The sequence below is a fragment of the Phyllobates terribilis genome, unplaced genomic scaffold, assembly GCF_046119375.1.
Source record: "Phyllobates terribilis strain yellow unplaced genomic scaffold, ASM4611937v1 Scaffold_5__5_contigs__length_657084704, whole genome shotgun sequence".
In the NCBI taxonomy this organism is placed as follows: Eukaryota; Metazoa; Chordata; class Amphibia; order Anura; family Dendrobatidae; genus Phyllobates; species Phyllobates terribilis.
In genome coordinates this window covers 334,019,962-334,044,069 of record NW_027362765.1, presented here as the reverse complement: position 1 = coordinate 334,044,069, position 24,108 = coordinate 334,019,962, and positions in this window count along the sequence as shown.

Here is a 24,108-nt window from a genome sequence, read left to right as displayed (position 1 = left end):
TGATGACTGCTTTGCACACTCTTGGCATTCTCTTGATGAGCTTCAAGAGGTAGTCAACGGAAATGGTTTTCACTTCACAGGTGTGCCCTGTCAAGTTTAATAAGTGGTATTTCTTGCCTTATAAAAGGGGTTGGGACCATCAGTTGTGTTGTGCAGAAGTCTGGAGGATACACAGCTGATAGTCCAACTGAATAGACTGTTAGAATTTGTATTATGGCAAGAAAAAAGCAGCTAAGTAAAGAAAAACAAGTGGCCATCATTACTTTAAGAAATGAAGGTCAGTCTGTTCGAAAAATTGGGCAAACTTTGAAAGTGTCCCCAAGTGCAGTGGCAAAAACCATCAAGCGCTACAAAGAAACTGGCTCACATGAGGACCGCCCAGGAAACGAAGACCAAGAGTCACCTCTGCTTCTGAGGATAAGTTTATCCGAGTCACCAGCCTCAGAAATCGCAGGTTAACAGCAGCTCAGATTAGAGACCAGGTCAATGCCATACAGAGTTCTAGCAGCAGACACATCTCTTCAACAACTGTTAAGAGGAGACTTTGTGCAGCAGGCCTTCATGGTAAAATAGCTGCTAGGAAACCACTGCTAAGGACAGGCAACAAGCAGAAGAGACTTGTTTGGGCTAAAGAACTCAAGGAATGGACATTAGACCAGTGGAAATCTGTGCTTTGGTCTGATGAGTGCAATTTGAGATCTTAGGTTCCAACCACTGTGTCTTTGTGCGACGCAGAAAAGGTGAACGGATGGACTCTACATGCCTGGTTCCCACCGTGAATTATGGAGGAGGAGGTGTGATGGTGTGGGGGTGCTTTGTTGGTGACACTGTTGGGGATTTATTCAAAATTCAAGGCATACTGAACCAGCATGGCTACCACAGCATCTTGCAGGGGCATGCTATTCCATCCAGTTTGCGTTTAGTTGGACCATCATTTATTTTTCAACAGGATAATGACCCCAAACACACCTCCAGGCTGTGTAAGGGCTATTTGACCAATAAGGAGAGTGAAGGGGTGCTACGCCAGATGACCTGGCCTCCACAGTCACCAGACCTGAACCCAATCAAGATGGTTTGGAGTGAGCTGGACCGCAGAGTGAAGGCAAAAGGGCCAACAAGTGCTAAGCATCTCTGGGAACTCCTTCAAGATTGTTGGAAGACCATTTCCGGTGACTACCACTTGAAGCTCATCAAGAGAATGCCAAGAGTGTGCAAAGCAGTCATCAAAGCAAAAAGTGGCTACTTTGAAGAACCTAGAATATAAGACATATTTTCAGTTGTTTCACACTTTTTTGTTAAGTATATAATTCCACATGTGTTAATTCATAGTTTTGATGCCTTCAGTGTGAATGTACAATTTTCATAGTCATGAAAATACAGAAAAATCTTTAAATGAGGTGTATCCAAACTTTTGGTCTGTACTGTATGTATTTAACAGTAAAATTATGTCAACAGATATCGCTAATCCACTGGTTAAATAACACAGAGGAAACAAAGGAATATGTTAATCAATAAGACAGTTCATACTCTGGATTGAGGCCATATGCCTGCCTCTCCTTCAATCTGTGTATTCTGTTGCCACCTCGCCTTTTCAAAGGAATAGACTCCAAGTAGCGTAATTGTGAAACGTTATGTCCGGCAGAAACAAGATGAAAGGGAACTGGCAGCATTGTCCTCTTACACCTAATGGTAGATTTATGCTGAGGTGCGCTTTTAAGGGGTTGTACACTAATATTTAAAATATGCCAAAGCGTTTTTATAATGAAAAGCAACTTCTTTATAATTACCTTCCTCTGTCAGTGAGCGGCGCTATCACTGGCCGCTCACAGGCAGCACGTGAACCCCCGCTGACGTCCCGTTTATTGAGGCGTGACTCAGCGCTGGGGTCCCCGTGGTGGCTTCTGGGTTGAAGGCGGGGTTACCCCACCGTGTCACACCCAGCATCCACCGCACGTTTTCCCAATGAATGGGGAGAGGGACAGCATGCGGTGGATGCTGGGTATGACTTGAGGGGATAACCCCGCACACAACCCAGCAGCCACCATGGAACGCGGAAGAGAGAGACCCCCGGCAGCAGTCTGGACTTGTCGTGACATCAGCGGATGTCAGTGCCGGCTGCAGCCGGGGGTTAAGTGATGCCTGTGAGTGGTCAGTCATAGCGCCACTCACAGGCAGAAAAGGAAGAGGGAGGCAATTACAAAGAAGCAGCTTTTCAACATAAAAATGCTTTGCCATATTTTACATAGTAGTGGACAACCCCTTTAAGTACAAGGGACCTGGGTGTATGAATATGTCCAAATCCATAAAGGGGTTAATTAATGCAAAATGGAATGAAAGAATTAAAAATGCCATTAAGTCAAATTCCATTTAGCTAATATGTTACTTTAGACCCAAATTTTAGCCTGCACAATTTATTATGTAATTTCTCCTAAACGCAGCATTGCCCCATACATAGCAGACACTAATATTTTCTAGCTATATACAGTACATAGCATTAAGGGTAAACAATTAAAGCGGTTGTGCCACCATAAAGAATACAGTAAACCAACCAGAAAAGGTGGAAATAAATAGTTTTGTAATTTACAGTGATTCAAAATTATGCTTCATTCAAAAGTTACCAAGCTTTTACTTTTATGAATGCTGCTCTCTGGCGCCCCCTGGCGTTATTCCACTACATCCTGGTAGTGGGTGATCAGCTGGTCGGGTTTGGGCAGTTCCTGTCACAAGAGCTCCCAACCGGCAGTCTGCACAATGTATTGCAAGAAAAGAAATAAAAAATTCCATCTCCAAAAACGTTGTATTAAAAAATTCCAAGTTGTTATTACATCATTTTAAAATCTGATGAGGTCACAAGGTACATGGGGATTCACATAGCAACGCGTTTCCAATGCCAACCAGCTTTCTTTGTCAAGCTACTATGACATGATTCTGTGATCTTTTAAATATTTCTGAAACCAATGTGATGCAGTGACCGGGATTGTATACGAGGGATGTGATATATCCCCCAGAATGTGTACAGAGACCTATTAAATCCATTGGAGTGCATTGCAGTCACACGCTCACCTCCGGCTGCAATGCAGGAATGAAGGTGAGCATTGACCTGGTCAGGCTATCTGGCTAAGGCAGATTAAGTAAAACCCGGCAGGGCCTTCATTTCTTGGGGGAGGCTACAGGAAGGCAGTGGGGCGGCCTCCTCCCTCCAAGCCGGGTTTTCCAGTGGCTCTTGCCACAGGTCCTTTAAAAACCCTGCACTAAGGATTAGTGTGGTTCTATGTTGGAACCTGCTAGGAGCATAGCAGGAAAGCTCAGCAGGATTGAGTGTGGCTGAACCCACGCCTGGGAAGGCTCTGCACCTGTCAGGCTCTGAGTGGCCCGGCGCGGCCGTTGCCTATGGCAACCGTTGTTTAAGGACTTGTGTTATCCCAGAGGACTTTTCTGTTTACCGGTGAGTTGCTGAATAAAGCTGTTTATATTGGACTTGCTTGGGTCACTGCCTCAGTTACTGCAGGTTGTGAACACCGCTGCCTTACAGCTTGGTGGAGAATGCGGGCATAGTGACTGAGGCATACCCCACTGGCCGCTGCATGACCACAATCCGGCCGGCCACCTTTCAGCCCCACCCTGTGGACAAAATGGAGGAGCTGTTAAAGCAGCTGGTACTTACCCAGCAGCAGCAGCTGCAGTCTCAGAGGTAGGAGCTGGAACAGCAGCATAATCAGCAGCAGCAGCTACTGTACCAGCAGCAGCAAAAACCAAAGAACTGTTGCTGCAACAGATTGCTGCCCTGCGGGAGACGCCGACGGCACCAGCCCCGGAACGTCGCGAGGCCAGGGACAAGGTTCGCTCAGCGTTGAGGAAGATGGGACCGGAGGACGATGTGGAAGCCTTCCTGACCATTTATGAGCGCACAGAGGAGCGGGAAAACCTACCGGATGGCCAGTGGGCAGATGTGGTGGCTCAGTTTCTGGTCGGCGATGCCCAAAAGGCCTTCTTCGACCTCAGTCGGGAGGAAAAAAGGACTACCAGAGACTGAAAGGTGAGATCCTTGCCCGACTGGGGGTCAATACATACGTGAGGGCTCAGCATGTATTTTCATAGGCTTATGTGGATACCCGACACGCCCGGTCTCAGGCTTATGACCTCCTGCAGCTGGTAAAGAGGTTGCTCCAGCCTGAGACTTTGTCTCCAGCCCAGATGGTGGAGAGGGTGCTGTTGACCGGCTGGTGAGGACTCTGCCAGCCGCTATCCAAAGTTGGGTGGGGCAAGGGGACTCCAGCACACTCGACCAGGTGGTCAGCCTGATCGAGCGCTACTCAGCCATTCAGGACTTTATCCGGGACTCTGCCCCCTCGCGGCTGTCACGCCGATCCCTGCCAAATCAGGAACCTGGAAAGGGGTCGCGTCCCTCTGCTGAGGACAGTCAGCACCGTACCCGTGCTGAAGGGGTAACCTGAAATGAGAGTCGCAGGAGACCAGTTCCCTCCCAAACAGTCATAAGACCTAACAGTACCTCCACCATTAGGTGCTGACGGTGTCAGGGGAAGGGACATGTGGTTGCTAACTGCCCCCTAACTACGGAACCCATGGACTGCGGGATTATCCACCGGGTCTCAATGTACGCCCAGACTGTCTGCACTGCGATCGCCGACCCCCCTGACAGTGAACCCCAACTGTGTCAGGTAATGGTTAATGGGTACCCCACAGAGGCCCTCCTAGATTCGGTGAGCCTAGTGACTTTGGTACATGGGTCGATGGTGGCAGGAGACAACCTCAGTGGACGGACTGTCGGGGGTTGTGTGCATTCATGGAGACCTCCGAGAGTACCCAACCGCAGGTAGTTTTATCCAAGCCATGTGGAGACATAAAACATGTGGTGGGGGTGGTAAAAACTCTTCCCTATGGGACTGTGTTGGAAAGAGACTTGCCCCCCGAGCCGGAAGTGTCCCGGGGCACGTTTGGGACAGTTCAGCTACAGGATGCCACTCTGACTCGGGCGCGGGAAAGGGTGTTAGAGGTAAATGGCGTAGCTCAACAGCTCCGTGCAGATACTGTATTTACACGCATGGTAGTCAAGAGTGAGTTGCTCTATAGGGTAGACAAAATCAGGGACCAGGTCGTGGAACAGTTAGTGGTATCTCAGTTGTACCGTCTGCAGTTGGCACACACACACCTGCTGGGTGGACACTTGGGGGTTAAAAAGACGTAAGAGCGTATATTGCAGCGGTTCTTTTGGCTGGGGATTTACGCGGAGGTCCAAAAGTACTGTGAATCCTGCCCTGAATGTCAGTTGACCACACCCACCGCAAGTTTCCGTAGCTCATTGGTACCCCTGCCAGTAATAGAGGTACCTTTTGAAAGGATTGCAATGGACTTGGTAGGGTCCATTGTAAAATCCGCTCGTGGCCTTCAACATATACTGATGGTCGTCGACTGTGCCACCCGGTGCCCGGAGGCTATACCGCTACGCCACACCTCGGCATAACAAATTGCACGGGAGCTGTTTGCCATGTTCTGTCGCCTTGGACTACCTAAGGAGATCCTGATGGATCAGGGGACCCCTTTTATGTCCAAAATGACAAGGGAAGTGTGCAAACTGCTAAAAATTAAACAATTGCGCACCTCGGTGTACCAACCTCAAACCGACGGGCTAGTAGAACGGTTCAATAAAACCCTCAAGTTCATGTTAAAAAAGGTGGTTTCTAAGGACGGAAGGGATTGGGACATGTTGCTACCCTATTTGATGTTCGCCATCCGTGAGGTACCCCAGGCTTCCACAGGGTTCTCTCCCTTTGAGTTATTGTACGGCAGACACCCTAGAGGTCTGTTGGACGTAGCCAAAGAGACGTGGGAACAAGAGCCGACTCCACATAGGAGTATAACTGAACACGTGGCTAGCATGCAGGACTGGATCGCGGCGGTCATGCCCATCGTGAAAGAACATTTGTTAGATGCCCAGGCAGCCCAGAGGCGCACATATAATAAAAGAGCCAGAGTCAGGTCTTTTAACAAGGGCGATCGGATGTTAGTACTTGTACCCACAGCCGAGAGTAAGCTCATGGCCAAGTGGAAAGGGCCATATGAGGTTCGAGAAAAGGTGGGGGAGGTAAATTACCAGGTGTATCAGCCCGGAAGGAGGAAATCTTAGAAAGATCGAGAGTGGTTAGTTACAGACATCACTCCGGGCATATCACCAGAGAGTTCTCTACCTTCAGCCAGGGATGCGTCCGGGGGAGAGGTCAGGATAAGTGATGCTCTCACTAAATAGCAGCGACGGGCGGCTCGCTCACTGGTGCAGCAGAATACCGACGTGTTCTCAGAGCTACCGGGTAGGACTACAGTTCTCCAACATGACATTGTCACCAAACCTGGGGTAAGGGTGCGAAAGAGACCGTACCGGGTAACCGAAGCCCGGAGGCAAGCCATCACGGCTGAGGTAAAACAGATTCTCCAGTTAGGCGTCATCGAGAAATGACAGAGTGGGCTAGCCCCATTGTACTGATTACGAAACCAGACGGATCGTTACGCTTCCGTAACGATTTCCGAAAATTAAATGAAGTGTCGAAGTTTGACCTTTATCCAATGCCCAGGGTGGATGAGCTGATTGAGAGACTGGGGTAGGCCCAGTACTTTACCACGCTCGATCTCACCAAGGGTTACTGGCAGGTACCTCTCACGAAATCGGCGGAGGAAAAGACCGCCTTCATAACTACGGAGGGTCTATATCACTATGCGGTCTTACCTTTTGGGTTACATGGGGCCCTGGCTACATTCCAGAGGTTGATGGACATAGTGCTCAAGTCTCATCAGTAGTACGCCTCCGCATATCTAGATGATATTATCATCTTTAGCACCGACTGGCATACGCATCTATCCCAGGTACAAGCAGTGCTGGATTCTCTCAGAGTCGCTGAGTTAACGGCAAACCCAAAAAAATGTGCGATAGGGCTAGAGGAAGCCCGATATTTGGGGTATGCGATTGGCCGAGGAGTTATCAAGCCCCAAATCAATAAAGTTGAGGCCATAAAAAATTGTCCTAAACCGTCAAATACACAGCAGGTGAGGGCGTTCCTTAACATCCTTGGGTATTACCGCCGGTTTATACCTAATTTTGCTGGGAGAACGGCGGCCCTGACCGATCTCTTGAAAGGAAAAAAATCAGTAATGGTTCAGTGGAACCTTCAGGCAGAAGAAGCCTTTCAGTCCATGAAGTTGGCCCTGTGTGAACAGCCGGTCCTCATCAGCCCCAACTTCAAGGAAACTTTCATTGTACAGACAGATGCCTCAGAAGTAGGCCCAGGGTGCCAGTGGCGACTTTGCCAATCCTGGTGTTATGTGGCAAATGCCAAGTGTCCTGCACGGTGTTGGGCTGTGAGCACAACCCCCATCTGTGGACGTCAGACCCTCATACCACCCTCATGGAGTCGGTTTCCAACTGATTGTGCAGACACATGCACATTTGTGACCTGCTGGAGGTCATTTTGCACGGCTCTGGCAGTGCTCCTCCTGTTCCTCCTTGCACAAAGGTGGAGGTAGAGGTCCTGCTGCTGGGTTGTTGCTCTCCTACGGCCCTCTCCACATCTCCTTTTGTACTGGCCTGTCTCCTGGTAGTGCATCCAGCCTCTGGACACTACGGTGACAGACACAGCAAACCTTCTTGCCACAGCTTGCATTGATGTGCCATCCAGAATGAGCTGCACTACCTGAGCAACTTCTGTGGGTTGTCGAGTCCGTCTCATGCTACCACAAGTATGAAAGTACAACCAACATTCAAAAGTGACCAAAACATCAGCCAGAAAGCATTGGTACTGAGATATGGTCTGTGCTCCCCACCTGCAGAACCACTCCTTTATTGAGGGTGTCTTGAAAATTGCCAATCATTTCCATCTATTGTCTATTCCATTTGCACAACAGCATGTGAAATTGATTGTTAATCAGTGTTGCTTACTAAGTGGACAGTTTGATTTCACAGAAGTTTCATTTACTTGGAGTTATATTCTGTTGTTTAAGTGTTCCCTTTATTTTATGAGCAGTGTATTTGATATGTAACTTTCTATGTATTTGTCTCATTGGTCATGTAATGGGTGTGATCTCATTGGTCATGTAATTGGTGTATTACTTGTAATTGGTTTCGGAAATATTTAAAAGATCACAGAATCATGTCATAGTAGCTTGACAAAGAAAGCTGGTTGGCTTTGGAAACGAATTGCTATGTGAATCCCCATGTACCTTGTGACCTCATCAGATGTTAAAATGATGTAATAACAACTTGGAATTTTTTAATACAACTTTTTTGGAGATGGAATTTTTCATTTCTTTTCTTGCAATACATTGTGCAGACTGCCGGTTGGAAGCTCTTATGACAGGAACTGCCCAAACCCGACCAGCTGATCACCCACTACCAGGACGTAGGATAATAACGCCAGGGGGCGCCAGAGAGCAGCATTCATAAAAGTAAAAGCTTGGTAACTTTTGAATGAAGCATAATTTTGAATCAATGTAAATTACAAAACTGTTTATTTCCACCTTTTCTGGTTGGTTAACTGTATTCTTTATTGTGGCACAACCGCTTTGTTTACCCTTAATGCCATGTACTGTATATAGCTAGAAAATATTAGTGTCTGCTATGTATGGGGCAATGCTGCGTTTAGGAGAAATTACATAATAAATTGTGCAGGCTAAAATTTGGGTCTAAAGTAACATATTAGCTGAATGGAATTTGACTTAATGGAATTTTTCACTTCTTTTTTGCATTGATTCCAAGTGTGACCACACGTTGTTCCTGGCTTCAACACACTGAAATCCTGGAGGGTGAGCTGACTTCCATTTGTTCTCTATTGTTATGCACAATGTATTCTTTGTCACAAGGCTCCCTGCTGTAAACACAGAGTGTCTGTCATTCACCCCCTCCCCCTGTGCTCATAGCTGATCTCCAGGTGGGACACCTCCTCCCCCTGCTTCATAGCTGATCTCGGGGTGAGACACTCCCTCCCCCTGCACTCACAGCTGATCAACAGGTGAGATACCTCCCCCCTGTGTTCACAGATGATCTCCAGGTGAGATACTCCCTCCCATTGTGCTCACAGCTCATAGCTCATCTCCAGGTTAGACACCCTCTCCCCCTGTGCTCATAGCTGATCTCCGGGTGAGATACCTCCCCCCTGTGTTCACAGATGATCTTCAGGTAAGATACTCCCTCCCATTGTGCTCACAGCTCATAGCTCATCTCCAGGTTAGACACCCTCTCCCCCTGTGCTCATAGCTGATCTCCGGGTGAGATACCTCCCCCCTGTGTTCACAGATGATCTCCAGGTGAGATACTCCCTCCCATTGTGCTCACAGCTCATAGCTCATCTCCAGGTTAGACACCCTCTCCCCCTGCGCTCACAGCTCATCTCCGGGTGAGATCATCTGCTTCACAGACTTGAGAGCCCGATAGCAGGGAAACACTTCCCATACTTAGTCTGCGAAGCAGATGATCTCACCCAGAGCTGAGCTGTGAGCACAGGGGGAGGGGGTATCTCACTCGGAGATCAGCAGTGAGCGCAGGGGGAGTATCTCACCTAGAGATCAGCAGTGAGCACAGGGGGAGGGGGTATCTCACCTAGAGATCAGCAGTGAGCGCAGGGGGAGGGGGTATCTCACTCAGAGATGATCTGTGAGTGCAGGGGGAGGGGGTATCTCACCCAGAGATCAGCTGTGAGTGCAGGGGGAGAGGGTATCTCACTCGGAGATGAGCTGTGAGTGCAGGGGGAGTATCTCACCTAGAGATCAGCAGTGAGCGCAGGGGGAGGGGGTATCTCACTCGGAGATGAGCTGTGAGTGCAGGGGGAGGGGGTGTCTCACCTAGAGATCAGCAGTGAGCGCAGGGGGAGGGGGTATCTCACCCGGAGTTGAGCTGTGAGTGCAGGGGGAGAATCTCACCTAGAGATCAGCTGTGAGTGCAGGGGGAGGGGGTATCTCACCTAGAGATCAGCAGTGAGCGCAGGGGGAGGGGGTATCTCACCTAGAGAGCAGCAGTGAGCGCAGGGGGAGGGGGTATCTCACCTAGAGATCAGCAGTGAGCGCAGGGGGAGGGTGTCTCACCTAGAGATCAGCAGTGAGCGCAGGGGGAGGGTGTCTCACCTAGAGATCAGCAGTGAGCGCAGGGGGAGGGTGTCTCACCTAGAGATCAGCAGTGAGCGCAGGGGGAGGGTGTCTCACCTAGAGATCAGCAGTGAGCGCAGGGGGAGGGGGTATCTCACCTAGAGAGCAGCAGTGAGCGCAGGGGGAGGGGGTATCTCACCTAGAGATCAGCAGTGAGCGCAGGGGGAGGGTGTCTCACCTAGAGATCAGCAGTGAGCGCAGGGGGAGGGTGTCTCACCTAGAGATCAGCAGTGAGCGCAGGGGGAGGGAGGTATCTCACTTGGAGATGAGCTGTGAGTGCAGGTGGAGGGGGTATCTCACCTAGAGATCAGCAGTGAGCGCAGGGGGAGGGTGTCTCACCTAGAGATCAGCAGTGAGCGCAGGGGGAGGGAGGTATCTCACTTGGAGATGAGCTGTGAGTGCAGGTGGAGGGGGTATCTCACCTAGAGATCAGCAGTGAGCGCAGGGGGAAGGGGTATCTCACCTGGAGATCAACTGAGAGCTATGAGCAGAGGAGGAGGGGGTTTTCTGACCCAGAGGTGAGCTGTGAGTGCATTGGGAGGGGGTATCTCACCCGGAGATCAGCTGTGAGCTATGAGCACAGGGGGAGGGGGTGAATCACACACAGGTTGTGCTTACAGCAGGGGGCCTTGTGACAGAGAATACATTTTGCATGCTGCGAGTAGGGAGCTCTTACGCCAGGAACTGCGCAAACTCGACCAGCTGATCACCCACTACCAGGACGTAATGGAATAACGCCAGGGGGCGCCAGAGAGCAGCATTTGAAAAATAAAAGCTTGGTATCTTTTGAATGAAGCATAATTTTGAATCACTATAAATTACAAAACGATTTATTTCCACCTTTTCTGGTTGGTCAATTGTATTCTTTATGGTGGCACAACCGCTTTAAGTTTAAAATTTCACATTTTTCTAAATTTTTAGAAAATCTGGGATATTTTCATGAATAACAACAAAACGTATTAATTTAAAATTTACCAGCTGCAACAGGTACAATTTGTTCCAAAAAGAAGATCAGAATATCAGACTGACTAGCAGAAGCATTTCAAAGTTATTACCAAATAAAGTGACGTTTCAGATATGAAAAATGGGGCTGTCAGAAAGGTTAATACTGATTACCACGAGACAGGGCTAAGAAACATGAAATGGTAATGTGCAGTACATACCTATGCTCAAAAGTGCTGGCATATCATGCCAGTAATAAAAGAAAATACTGATTAGTCAGGGTGATAAAACAATGTATGTAACATGTAGGTGAGTGGTATGTATAAATATCTTTTTTTTTTTCAGTGCCCAGCATAAAGTGACTACAAGAAGTAGGATTTTAGTTAATACCTCACTGAACACAAGAACAGTTTCCAAAATACTAACAAGACGGAGTTTCACAGAACATTTTTTTCACCCATAGCATGAAAGTAATGTTAATATCATAACTTTCATTACAAAATCTTCAGTTTTACCCAAATTCAGTGATGCACCCTACACCAAAACTACTACATCTAGTATTTTGTATGACCTCTATGATTGTTAAGGACAGCACCAAGTCTTCTACACATGGAACGAATAAGTTGGTGACATAAAGTAACATCTATCTCTTTCTATTCCTCCAGAACGACCATTTTAGAACCTGAATGTAGAGCCATTCTAACTTGTCTCTTCAGAATTCCTCGGTATGTCCTGCACTTCTGTGATGCGTGTTGGAGTACTTGTAAGATGTGTGCAGCTTATTCTTGTGATCTTTCTGATATGTGCACATCTACTTGTGTAATTTGTGCACTGTGCTTGTGTGACATCTCTCAAGTCTACGCTGTGCTTGTGTGACATCTCTCAAGTCTGCGCTGTGCTTGTGTGACATCTCTCAAGTCTGCGCTGTGCTTGTGTGACATCTCTCAAGTCTGCGCTGTGCTTGTGTGACATCTCTCAAGTCTGCGCTCTGCTTGTGTGACATCTCTCAAGTCTACGCTGTGCTTGTGTGACATCTCTCAAGTCTGCGCTGTGCTTGTGTGACATCTCTCAAGTCTGCGCTGTGCTTGTGTGACATCTCTCAAGTCTGCGCTGTGCTTGTGTGACATCTCTCAAGTCTGCGCTGTGCTTGTGTGACATCTCTCAAGTCTGCGCTCTGCTTGTGTGACATCTCTCAAGTCTACGCTGTGCTTGTGTGACATCTCTCAAGTCTGCGCTGTGCTTGTGTGACATCTCTCAAGTCTGTGCTGTGCTTGTGTGACATCTCTCAAGTCTGTGCTGTGCTTGTGTGACATCTCTCAAGTCTGGGCTGTGCTTGTGTGACATCTCTCAAGTCTGCGCTGTGCTTGTGTGACATCTCTCAAGTCTGCGCTGTGCTTGTGTGACATCTCTCAAGTCTGTGCTGTGCTTGTGTGACATCTCTCAAGTCTGCGCTGTGCTTGTGTGACATCTCTCAAGTCTGCGCTGTGCTTGTGTGACATCTCTCAAGTCTGCGCTGTGCTTGTGTGACATCTCTCAAGTCTGCGCTGTGCTTGTGTGACATCTCTCAAGTCTGCGCTGTGCTTGTGTGACATCTCTCAAGTCTGCGCTCTGCTTGTGTGACATCTCTCAAGTCTACGCTGTGCTTGTGTGACATCTCTCAAGTCTGCGCTGTGCTTGTGTGACATCTCTCAAGTCTACGCTGTGCTTGTGTGACATCTCTCAAGTCTGTGCTGTGCTTGTGTGACATCTCTCAAGTCTGGGCTGTGCTTGTGTGACATCTCTCAAGTCTGCGCTGTGCTTGTGTGACATCTCTCAAGTCTGCGCTGTGCTTGTGTGACATCTCTCAAGTCTGCGCTGTGCTTGTGTGACATCTCTCAAGTCTGCGCTGTGCTTGTGTGACATCTCTCAAGTCTGCGCTGTGCTTGTGTGACATCTCTCAAGTCTGCGCTGTGCTTGTGTGACATCTCTCAAGTCTGCGCTGTGCTTGTGTGATGTGTCTGGTGTGTGATGCACTCATGTTACTTGTATGACAAGTGATTTTTTGATTTGTGCCTAACATGTTTTTATTGCATCAAATAATGTTACTTAAAGTGAATTTCTGTTTTAATTCTTTTACTGTCCTTAGGCTTGCCCTAGAGAAAAACAATAAAATCAGGGATACTCTCAGGGTCAGCAATTCCTCTTCCGCTACTGCCCTGGTCTTTGTTTTCAGGCTGCAGCCGTGATGTCCTGACTAAAACACGTGACTGCTGGAGCTTAAAGGGGTTTTCCCAGAAACAAAAGTTCATTTTAAAAATGGTCTGTGTCTGACCGTGTATGGAAAATACCACAGCTCCTGAGCGGAGGAGGAAGCCAAAGACAATACAGACATTACATCAGGGGATCACAAAGGATTCATTTTGAGAGGTAAAATATTGTTTAAACACAGGCAGTGAAATATTTTACCTCACAAAATGAATCAATCCTATGAGATCCCGTGCTGGAATGTCTGCATTGTCTTTTGCAGCCTTCCCTGCCCAGGAGCTGTGGTATGATCAGACCATGTTCCGCACACGGTCAGACACAGCCAATTTATAAAATTAACTTTTGTTTGTAGGAAAACCCTTTTAATGACTGAGCTCAGCAGTAATGCCAAGGTAGATGGAACAAGCTGCTGACCCTATGATTGGTTACAGTGGTCACATGAGATATTACCACTGCAGCCTGTAAACACGGACAGGCCAGGAGCATAAAGACATCAATAGACTAGGTGAAAATGAGTAACTCTGATTTTATTATTTTTAGACTAGGTGAAAATGAGTAACTCTGATTTTATTATTTTTAGACTAGGTGAAAATGAGTAACTCTGATTTTATTATTTTTAGACTAGGTGAAAATGAGTAACTCTGATTTTATTATTTTTAGACCAGGTGAAAGTGAGTAACGCTGATTTTATTATTTTTAGACTAGGTGAAAATGAGTAACTCTGATTTTATTATTTTTAGACTAGGTGAAAATGAGTAACTCTGATTTTATTATTTTTAGACTAGGTGAAAATGAGTAACTCTGATTTTATTATTTTTAGACTAGGTGAAAATGTGTAACGCTGATTTTATTATTTTTAGACTAGGTGAAAATGAGTAACTCTGATTTTATTATTTTTAGACCAGGTGAAAATGAGTAACTCTGATTTTATTATTTTTAGACTAGGTGAAAATGAGTAACTCTGATTTTATTATTTTTAGACTAGGTGAAAATGAGTAACTCTGATTTTATTATTTTTAGACTAGGTGAAAATGAGTAACTCTGATTTTATTATTTTTAGACTAGGTGAAAATGAGTAACTCTGATTTTATTATTTTTAGACTAGGTGAAAATGAGTAACTCTGATTTTATTATTTTTAGACTAGGTGAAAATGAGTAACTCTGATTTTATTATTTTTAGACTAGGTGAAAATGAGTAACTCTGATTTTATTATTTTTAGACTAGGTGAAAATGAGTAACTCTGATTTTATTATTTTTAGACTAGGTGAAAATGAGTAACTCTGATTTTATTATTTTTAGACTAGGTGAAAATGAGTAACTCTGATTTTATTATTTTTAGACTAGGTGAAAATGAGTAACTCTGATTTTATTATTTTTAGACTAGGTGAAAATGAGTAACTCTGATTTTATTATTTTTAGACTAGGTGAAAATGAGTAACTCTGATTTTATTATTTTTAGACTAGGTGAAAATGAGTAACTCTGATTTTATTATTTTTAGACTAGGTGAAAATGAGTAACTCTGATTTTATTATTTTTAGACTAGGTGAAAATGAGTAACTCTGATTTATTATTTTTAGACTAGGTGAAAATGAGTAACTGATTTTATTATTTTTAGACTAGGTGAAAATGAGTAACTCTGATTTTATTATTTTTAGACTAGGTGAAAATGAGTAACTCTGATTTTATTATTTTTAGACCAGGTGAAAGTGAGTAACTCTGATTTTATTATTTTTAGACTAGGTGAAAATGAGTAACTCTGATTTTATTATTTTTAGACTAGGTGAAAATGAGTAATTCTGATTTTATTATTTTTAGACTAGGTGAAAATGAGTAACTCTGATTTTATTATTTTTAGACTAGGTGAAAATGAGTAACTCTGATTTTATTATTTTTAGACTAGGTGAAAATGAGTAACTCTGATTTTATTATTTTTAGACTAGATGAAAATGAGTAACTCTGATTTTATTATTTTTAGACTAGGTGAAAATGAGTAACTCTGATTTATTATTTTTAGACTAGGTGAAAATGAGTAACTGATTTTATTATTTTTAGACTAGGTGAAAATGAGTAACTCTGATTTTATTATTTTTAGACTACGTGAATATGAGTAACTCTGATTTTATTATTTTTAGACTAGGTGAAAATGAGTAACTCTGATTTTATTATTTTTAGACTAGGTGAAAATGAGTAACTCTGATTTTATTATTTTTAGACTAGGTGAAAATGAGTAACTCTGATTTTATTATTTTTAGACTAGGTGAAAGTGAGTAACTGATTTTATTATTTTTAGACTAGGTGAAAATGAGTAACTCTGATTTTATTATTTTTAGACTAGGTGAAAATCAGTAACTCTGATTTTATTATTTTTAGACTAGGTGAAAATGAGTAACTCTGATTTTATTATTTTTAGACTAGGTGAAAATGAGTAACTCTGATTTTATTATTTTTAGACTAGGTGAAAATGAGTAACTCTGATTTTATTATTTTTAGACTAGGTGAAAATGAGTAACTCTGATTTTATTATTTTTAGACTAGGTGAAAATGAGTAACTCTGATTTATTATTTTTAGACTAGGTGAAAATGAGTAACTGATTTTATTATTTTTAGACTAGGTGAAAATGAGTAACTCTGATTTTATTATTTTTAGACTACTTGAATATGAGTAACTCTGATTTTATTATTTTTAGACTAGGTGAAAATGAGTAACTCTGATTTTATTATTTTTAGACTAGGTGAGAATGAGTAACTCTGATTTTATTATTTTTAGACTAGGTGAAAATGAGTAACTCTGATTTTATTATTTTTAGACTAGGTGAAAATGAGTAACTCTGATTTTATTATTTTTAGACTAGGTGAGAATGAGTAACTCTGATTTTATTATTTTTAGACTAGGTGAAAATGAGTAACTCTGATTTTATTATTTTTAGACTAGGTGAGAATGAGTAACTCTGATTTTATTATTTTTAGACTAGGTGAAAATGAGTAACTGATTTTATTATTTTTAGACTAGGTGAAAATGAGTAACTCTGATTTTATTATTTTTAGACTAGGTGAGAATGAGTAACTCTGATTTTATTATTTTTAGACTAGGTGAAAATGAGTAACTCTGATTTTATTATTTTTAGACTAGGTGAAAATGAGTAACTCTGATTTTATTATTTTTAGACTAGGTGAAAATGAGTAACTCTGATTTTATTATTTTTAGACTAGGTGAAAATGAGTAAGTCTGATTTTATTATTTTTAGACTAGGTGAAAATGAGTAACTGATTTTATTATTTTTAGACTACGTGAATATGAGTAACTCTGATTTTATTATTTTTAGACTAGGTGAAAATGAGTAACTCTGATTTTATTATTTTTAGACTAGGTGAAAATGAGTAAGTCTGATTTTATTATTTTTAGACTAGGTGAAAATGAGTAACTGATTTTATTATTTTTAGACTACGTGAATATGAGTAACTCTGATTTTATTATTTTTAGACTAGGTGAAAATGAGTAACTCTGATTTTATTATTTTTAGACTAGGTGAAAATGAGTAACTCTGATTTTATTATTTTTTTTCCCTAGCGCAAGCCGATGAGCACAAAAATAATTAAAATGAAAGTCCCCTTTAAGAAGGGGGGGCCATACACAATTCTTGCACAGGGACCCTTTGGTCTCAGTGCCCGCCCCTGCATGAGACGTTATAATAATTCATAAATCATATGGTTTTGATTGGCTGCTCCTAGTAAGAACACAATAAAATAAGCTCTAGTGGGCTGTGTGCCCACTATGCGTTTTTTAAGCGTTTCTGCAGCGGCAATTACGCTTAAAAAACGCTTGGTAGGAGGTCTGCAATGTTCCCCAATGATAATCCACATGTGCTGTGCACATGCTGCGGAAATATCCGCTGCGGATTATTATTACAGAAAAAAGCGCAGCACTACCAACTATTTTGCGTAAGCGCAGCGTTTTTGCCGCCATTGACTTGCATTGAATCGCATAATATCTGCATGACTACATGTACACATGCGGAAATTAAGCAATTCAATGTGCGGATGCAGAAGAGGAGACTCTCATCCAGACCCGGGTACCATAGTACCTGTAAAAAAAAAATTTAAATTAAAAAAAACATTATACTCACCTTCTGATGGCCTGCGGTCTTCTCTCCGGTGTGTCTTGGCTCCCCGGTGGCTCGTCAACGTCAGCGGTCATGTGACCTGTCACCTGACTAAATTACATCATGGAAGGTCCTTTTACACCACCACGGGCCACCAGGGAGACCGGAGAAGGAGACCGTGGGCCATCGGAAGGTGAGTATAATGGATTTTTTTAGAGTTTTTACCATTTTTATTCTTTTTTTTAACTAACTTGGTCACACGGTTGCATGGATTTATATAGTGTGACCAAGTTGTCAAGCACTTTTCCAAGCCAAAATCTTTTAGAAAACGCTTGACAACCCGCATGGGAAATCGCATGTGCTAAACGCGTGACAAACGCTTGTCCCGGGCTGAAAATACGCATGTAAAATCTGCATGAGTTTTTTCTGCCAGGGAGATGCAGAAAAGCTCAGGAAAAATCCGGAGCGTTTCTGCATTGTGGGCACATTGCCTAATAGTGGCAGTGGATCAACATACTTAATTCTCATCAATAGTAAGCAGTATAAATTAATATAACTTTGCTTAATATTTCCACTAATATTCTTAAATTCAGTGTGTTGGTTTAGCCCTGCACTACAGTCACAGTATTTCATGTGAGCCCTTGAGAAAACTAATTGCCGACCCCCGATCCATGCTCTGTTAACCCCTTTACACCTCTTTACAGCATTACTCACTGTTTCCGGCAATGTGATTGCCGGAAACAGAGGAGCACCGATCCTAGGCTGCAGATCAAAGAGCACCGATCCTAGGCTATTGCTAGGACACCCCAGCCCTGGCCCCAGACTGCTATGATCGGTGCGATCGCCGATCACATCGATCGCACCGATCGTAGCGCGACAACAGGACGGACATGGGGCGGTGACCGGCTTGTGACCTGCCTGTCACTGCCCCATGACCCCCTGTAATGTAATCAAAGTCCCCAGACTGCTGTGATTGGAGCGATCGATGATGACATCGATCGCTCCAATCAGAGTTCCTGAATACAGATGACCGGGCTGTCATAGGGAGGTGTCACCTCTCTGTGACCCCCTGTGGTGCGTGCTCTGCTACAGCCATGTCTGATTGGTGCAATCAATGTCACCAATCAGATGGCTAGGGCACAGCATGCACCACAGGGGGTCACAGAGAGGTGACACCTCCCTGTGACCGCCCGGTCACCTGTATTCAGGAACTCTGATTGGAGCAATCATTGATGACATTGATTGCTCCAATCAGATTATCTGACTACCTCCACCTGTCACCACCCCATCATCACCCTGTGACCGCCCTGCAGACCCTCACACTTGGTGAGGATTTCTACAGAGCGGTCACATCTGATGTGTGTGTGCTGAGCCTTGTAGTGCCACAGAATATTCTGTGACACCACAAGACCATCTTCTCTCCTGTTCCAGTCGCTGCTGCTGCTCCTGGATCTTCTGCTCCAGCGTCCTGGGTATCCTGCTCCAGAGCCTGCTGCTGATCCTGCTGCTGATCCTGCAGAGAAGACTTTGGTAAGTCTGTTCTCCCCTCATCCACCCCAATCCCCCCTCCCCCCTCTTTTTACCCCCCTTTACCACCATTCTTTTTTCTGCGTCCTGCAGCGGTCTCCAGCTCCGGTCCGAGTCTCCAGCTCCGCTCCCGGTCACCAGCGCCAGGCTCCGGCACCGGGCTCCCGGTCACCAGCGCCGGGCTCTCGTTCCAGGCTCCCGGTCACCAGCTCCGGTCTCCTGCTCCGGGCTCCGTCTCCTGTTCCGGTCCTGCTGCTGATCCTGTTGACCCCTTGGTAAGTCCATCTCTGATCTCCCCTCATCCACCCCAATCCCCCTCTCCCCACTCCCCCATCTTTTTACCCCCCTCACCCCAGTGTCCCTGTTAATTCTCTTGGTTCTGTTCTCCAGCTCCAGTACCGGTCTCCTGCTCCGGGCTCCCGGTCTCCTGCTCCGGGCTCCCGGTCTCCTGCTCTGGGCTCCCGGTCACCAGCGCCGGTCTCCTGCTCCGGGCTCCCGGTTTCCTGCTCCGGGCTCCCAGTCTCCTGCGCCGGGCTCCTGGTCACCAGCGCCGGGCTCCCGGTCCAGGCTCCTGATCCTGAAAGAAGAACAGAGAGGACTTTGGTAAGTCATCTCTGATCTCCCCTCAACCACCCCAATTTCCCTCTTCCCACTCCCCACACATCCGTGCGCACATCCAGCAGCCGCCGAGTATTGATCGGTGACATCGTTGCTGTTTGCACCACATACAGAATTTCCTTTTTCCACACACTCTAAACAAAGTATTGACACACACACACTCTAAATAAAGTATGAACACACACGCACCACATACATAAAAAACAATGTCCCGCTCATCCCAAACTCGCTATTCAGCGGAGGAGGCATACGCTATTCTTGCCACCGACACTGACAGCGAGGGCGAGGATCCCACATTTATTTAATTTTCCGACTCGTCTTCCTCTTCTTCCTCCTCTTCCTCCGGTTCTGCTGGACTGCCCCGCCATCGCCGCAGGAGAGACAATGATCCAGCGCTCCCCACTACTGATCCCATATGGACCTCGCCCCCCGAAAATGATGCACCACTGATTACTGATTTTGTGGCGGAATCAGGAATCAAGTTTGACACCACCGGCCTCACAGAAATAGACTTTTTCAAAGTCTTTTTCTCTGAGGATTTTGTAAACCTCATGGTGGGCCAAACTAATTTATACGCTCATCAATTTTTGGAACAAAACCCCTCTTCATCATTTTCTAACTGGTCTCCTGTAGACACAGTAGAAATGATGAAGTTTTGGGGCCTGGTCCTTCTTATGGGGATCCTGAACAAGCCCGAACTTCGGCAATACTGGAGTGTTGACGTTTTGTATAACACTCCAGTGTTCCGAATGGCCATGATCTGGAGACGCTTTCAGGCCATCCACAAGTTCTTGCATTACCAAGATAATGCAAGGTGTCCTGCACGCGATGACCCGAACTTTGATCGTCTTTTCAAAGTTCGGCCGGTCATCGAACACTTCAACAACAAGTTTGCTGAAGTGGACGTGCCCCAAAGGGACATCTGCGTGGATGAGTCCTTAATCTCTTTTAAAAGGCGGCTTGGATTCCGGCAGTACCTGCCCAGTAAGAGGTCCAGGTACGGGATCAAGCTGTATAAACTTTTTCAGAGTACCTCAGGGTACACTCACAAGTTTAGAGTTTATGAAGGGAAGGACTCCCAGATTGAACCCCCTGAATGCCTCCCCGTTCTGGGAGTGAGTGGGAAAATTGTGTAGGACTTGGTGCACCCACTGCTGGATAAAGGTTATCACCTCTTTGTGGATAACTTTTATACAAGTATCCCGCTCTTCAAGTCCCTCTCTGCGCGACGTACTGCAGCCTGCGGTACTGTCCGCAAAAATTAGAAAGGCCTCCCAAAGACGCTAATTGGGCAGCTGCTCAGAAGGGGTGAGAGCAGAGCCCAATGTAGCGACCACCTGCTGATGGTCAAGTACAAGGACAAGAGGGATGTCCTTTTGTTGACCACCATACATGGTGATGGCAGCACCCTCAGCTCTGTAAGAGGTTCCACTACACAGGTCGCCAAACCAGACTGTGTAGTGGGGTACAAGTACATGGGGGGAGTTGATCTTTCAGAAAGGCCAAGGTATGGTATAAGAAGCTGGCCGTGCACATTGTACAGATGGCAATGCACAACGCTTTCCTTCTGTCACAATGTGCAGGCCAGACTTCTACGTCGTACCTTCACTTCCAGGAGACTGTTATCAAGGCCCTGATATTTGGCAGCGGTGACAGAGCAGGCCCTAGTAGTTCCGGAATTGAAGGACTGAGAATTGTACCAGGCCAGCATTTCCCAGGGCAGATCCCTCACAGCGGAAAAAAAGGAAAGTCACAAAAGAGGAGCCGAGTGTGTTATAAAAGTGGAATACGCAAGGACACCATTTATCAATGTGACAACTGCCCTGACAAACCTGGCCTGTGTATGAAAGACTGCTTCAAAAGGTACCATACTTCGATGGACTATTAAATTAATTTCTGAAGTATGAGAACCTGACAAACACTACACAACTGACGTAGTGTTCGTCAGGTTGTCATACATCAGTTGTGTAGTGTTCATCAGGTTGTCCTACACAACTGATGTATAACACTACTGTTAGGTGTCGGTCTGGTGCTGGATTCGAAATGGGTCCAGGACCTTCTATGGTCTCCCATTTCAGTCCAGCCAGGGCTGATGCTGCTCAGAATCACCGTCAGCCCCAACGCCTAGCTGGTCCGCGAGCACTGTTTATCTCCCAGGTAGTTGTGCCTAGCAATGTTAAGCATAGGTTGCAGAAGGAGACAGGGCTTGTGGAATCTAAGTCCAGGATTTGCCGAACTGAGCATGTCCGTGACCTGGCGGATCATGATTGGTGGGTTGGCACTCACCTGACCCGGTGACCTGCCACCGACTGATTGGTCCACGGGTAACATCACCAATGGCGCGTGGGTAAGGGCTTAGTGTTTAAAAGGCCCCCCCACAAACATGGCGCAGCGCTCAGATCATTTTGCAAGTGTTGTTTGTGTGGACGAGTGTATTCCACGTGCTCTCTAGCTGCTCTCTCCGTGACCTGCCGATGCCAGAGTTAGCTTGGCTAATTAGCGTAGGTCACTCAGGCAGGCTTAGATTTGCTTAGGCAGGTAGCTACGTCTAGCAGCCTGGCTCAGCCAAAGGAGTCTCCTAATACCTCGAGCAGCCTGCAGACACCCTGTCCACGGCTATCGCCTGTCAGCCACGTGGAGTAGTAACCTTCTGTCAGGTGGCACGCCGGCTGGAGGCACGTGTACCCGTCGCGTAGTCATACACGCATCTAGCGCCAATCCCTACGGCGTAGCGCCTGTATCGAAGACAGGGCTACTGCTTTCCCTCCAGTCGCACGTCTCCCTGCAGGTCTTGGAGATTGTGTGAACCGCTGAAGCCAGCTCCGTGTGCATTAACACGGAGTGGTTCTTCAGTTAAGTAGGTGCTATCCCGGTCACTCTTCTCCCGTGCAGTTAACGGAGATAGAGCGAACCGCTATACCCGTTCATGTGTGCGGTAACACGGAAGGGTTTAACATTTAAGTTGGTTGCGTACCTTTCCACCCGGAAAGTGTTCGGCAGCAGTCCTCCAGGCTGCATCGCGGACCCCGAGGTCGGTTGCGTTCCATTTTAATAAAGTTGTCTGCAACCGCCCTCCTAACAACTACATTATAAAATTCAAAAATCAACTACCACTACCAAAAAGGGGGCACTTGTTGGGCATTTCCACTGTTTAGGCACATCAGGGGTTCTGAGAACGTGACATCACGCCCACAGACCATTCCATCAAAGTCTGCGTTCAAAAGCGTCACTCCTTCCCTTCCGAGCCCTGACATGCGCCCAAACAGTAGTTTTCTCCAACACATGGGGTATCTGCATACTTAGGAGAAATTGCACAACAACTTATGGGGTGCAATTTCTCCTGGTACCCTTGTGAAAATACAAAAATTGGGGTCTAAAATAAAATGTTAGTGAAAAAAAGTTAAATGTCCATTTATTCCTTTCACGTTCAATTAATTGGTGTGAAGCACCTGAAGGGTTAATAAAGTTCTTGAATGTGGTTTTGAGCACTTTGAGGGGTGCAGTTTTTAGAATGGTGTCACTTTTGGGTATTTTATGTCATATAGATCCCTCAAAGTGACTTCAAATGTGATGTGGTCCCTAAAAAAATTGTTTTTGTAAATTTTGTTGTAAAAATGAGAAATCGCTGGTCAACTTTTAACCCTTATAGCTCCCTAACAAAAAAAAAATGTTGGTTCCAAAATTGTGCTGATGTAAAGTAGACATGTGGGAAATGTTATTTATTGCAAAATTTTCAAAATTTTCGCCAAATTTCCATTTTTTTCGCAAATAAACGCAAGTGATATCGAAGAAATTTTACCACAATCATGAAGTACAATATGTCACAAAAAAACAATCTCAGAATCAGGGGGATCCGTTGAAGCGTTCCAGAGTAATTACCTCATAAAGTGACAGTGGTCAGAATTGTAAAAATTGGCCTGGTCATTAACGTGCAAACCACCTTGGGTTGTAAAGGGGTTAAAGGGAATCTGTCAGCAGGTTTTTGCTATGTAATCTGAGGACAGCAGGAGATAGGGGCTGAAACACAGAATTCAGAGATGTGTCACTTGTCAAAGTGCGTGCGGTGTTGCTTAGTAATTGTCAAGGATTTATCACGAAGAGATTAACATTGCCGGACAACACTAGTCCAGCAACGCCCCCTGCTGTGATAAGCAGCACACCGTCTATGGACTTTGTACATGGAGAGCCTGGTGTGGGTGGGGACAGCTTTCTCAGCTCTGCTTCATTCTAAATCTAAAAGCTCTGATTGGGTCAGAACTGCTGCACCCAGTAATCTAAGTGATACATTGATAGATTCAGCTTCTATTTGTCTACATTACGCTCCTCTCAGATGAGAAGTAAAACCTGCCGACAAATTCCCTTTTAGATTTTATTGCCGGTGTCAAGCTATTATTTATATGTACATTTTATAAAACCTATAAAAAGTTTGGAATCAATAAAATATAAAGTCATAGATTTCATTATACCTTCTGAATGCTCGTAGAGTTGTCCGCTAGGCCCACTTGCACTGCAGATTTAAGAAAAAAAAAGAC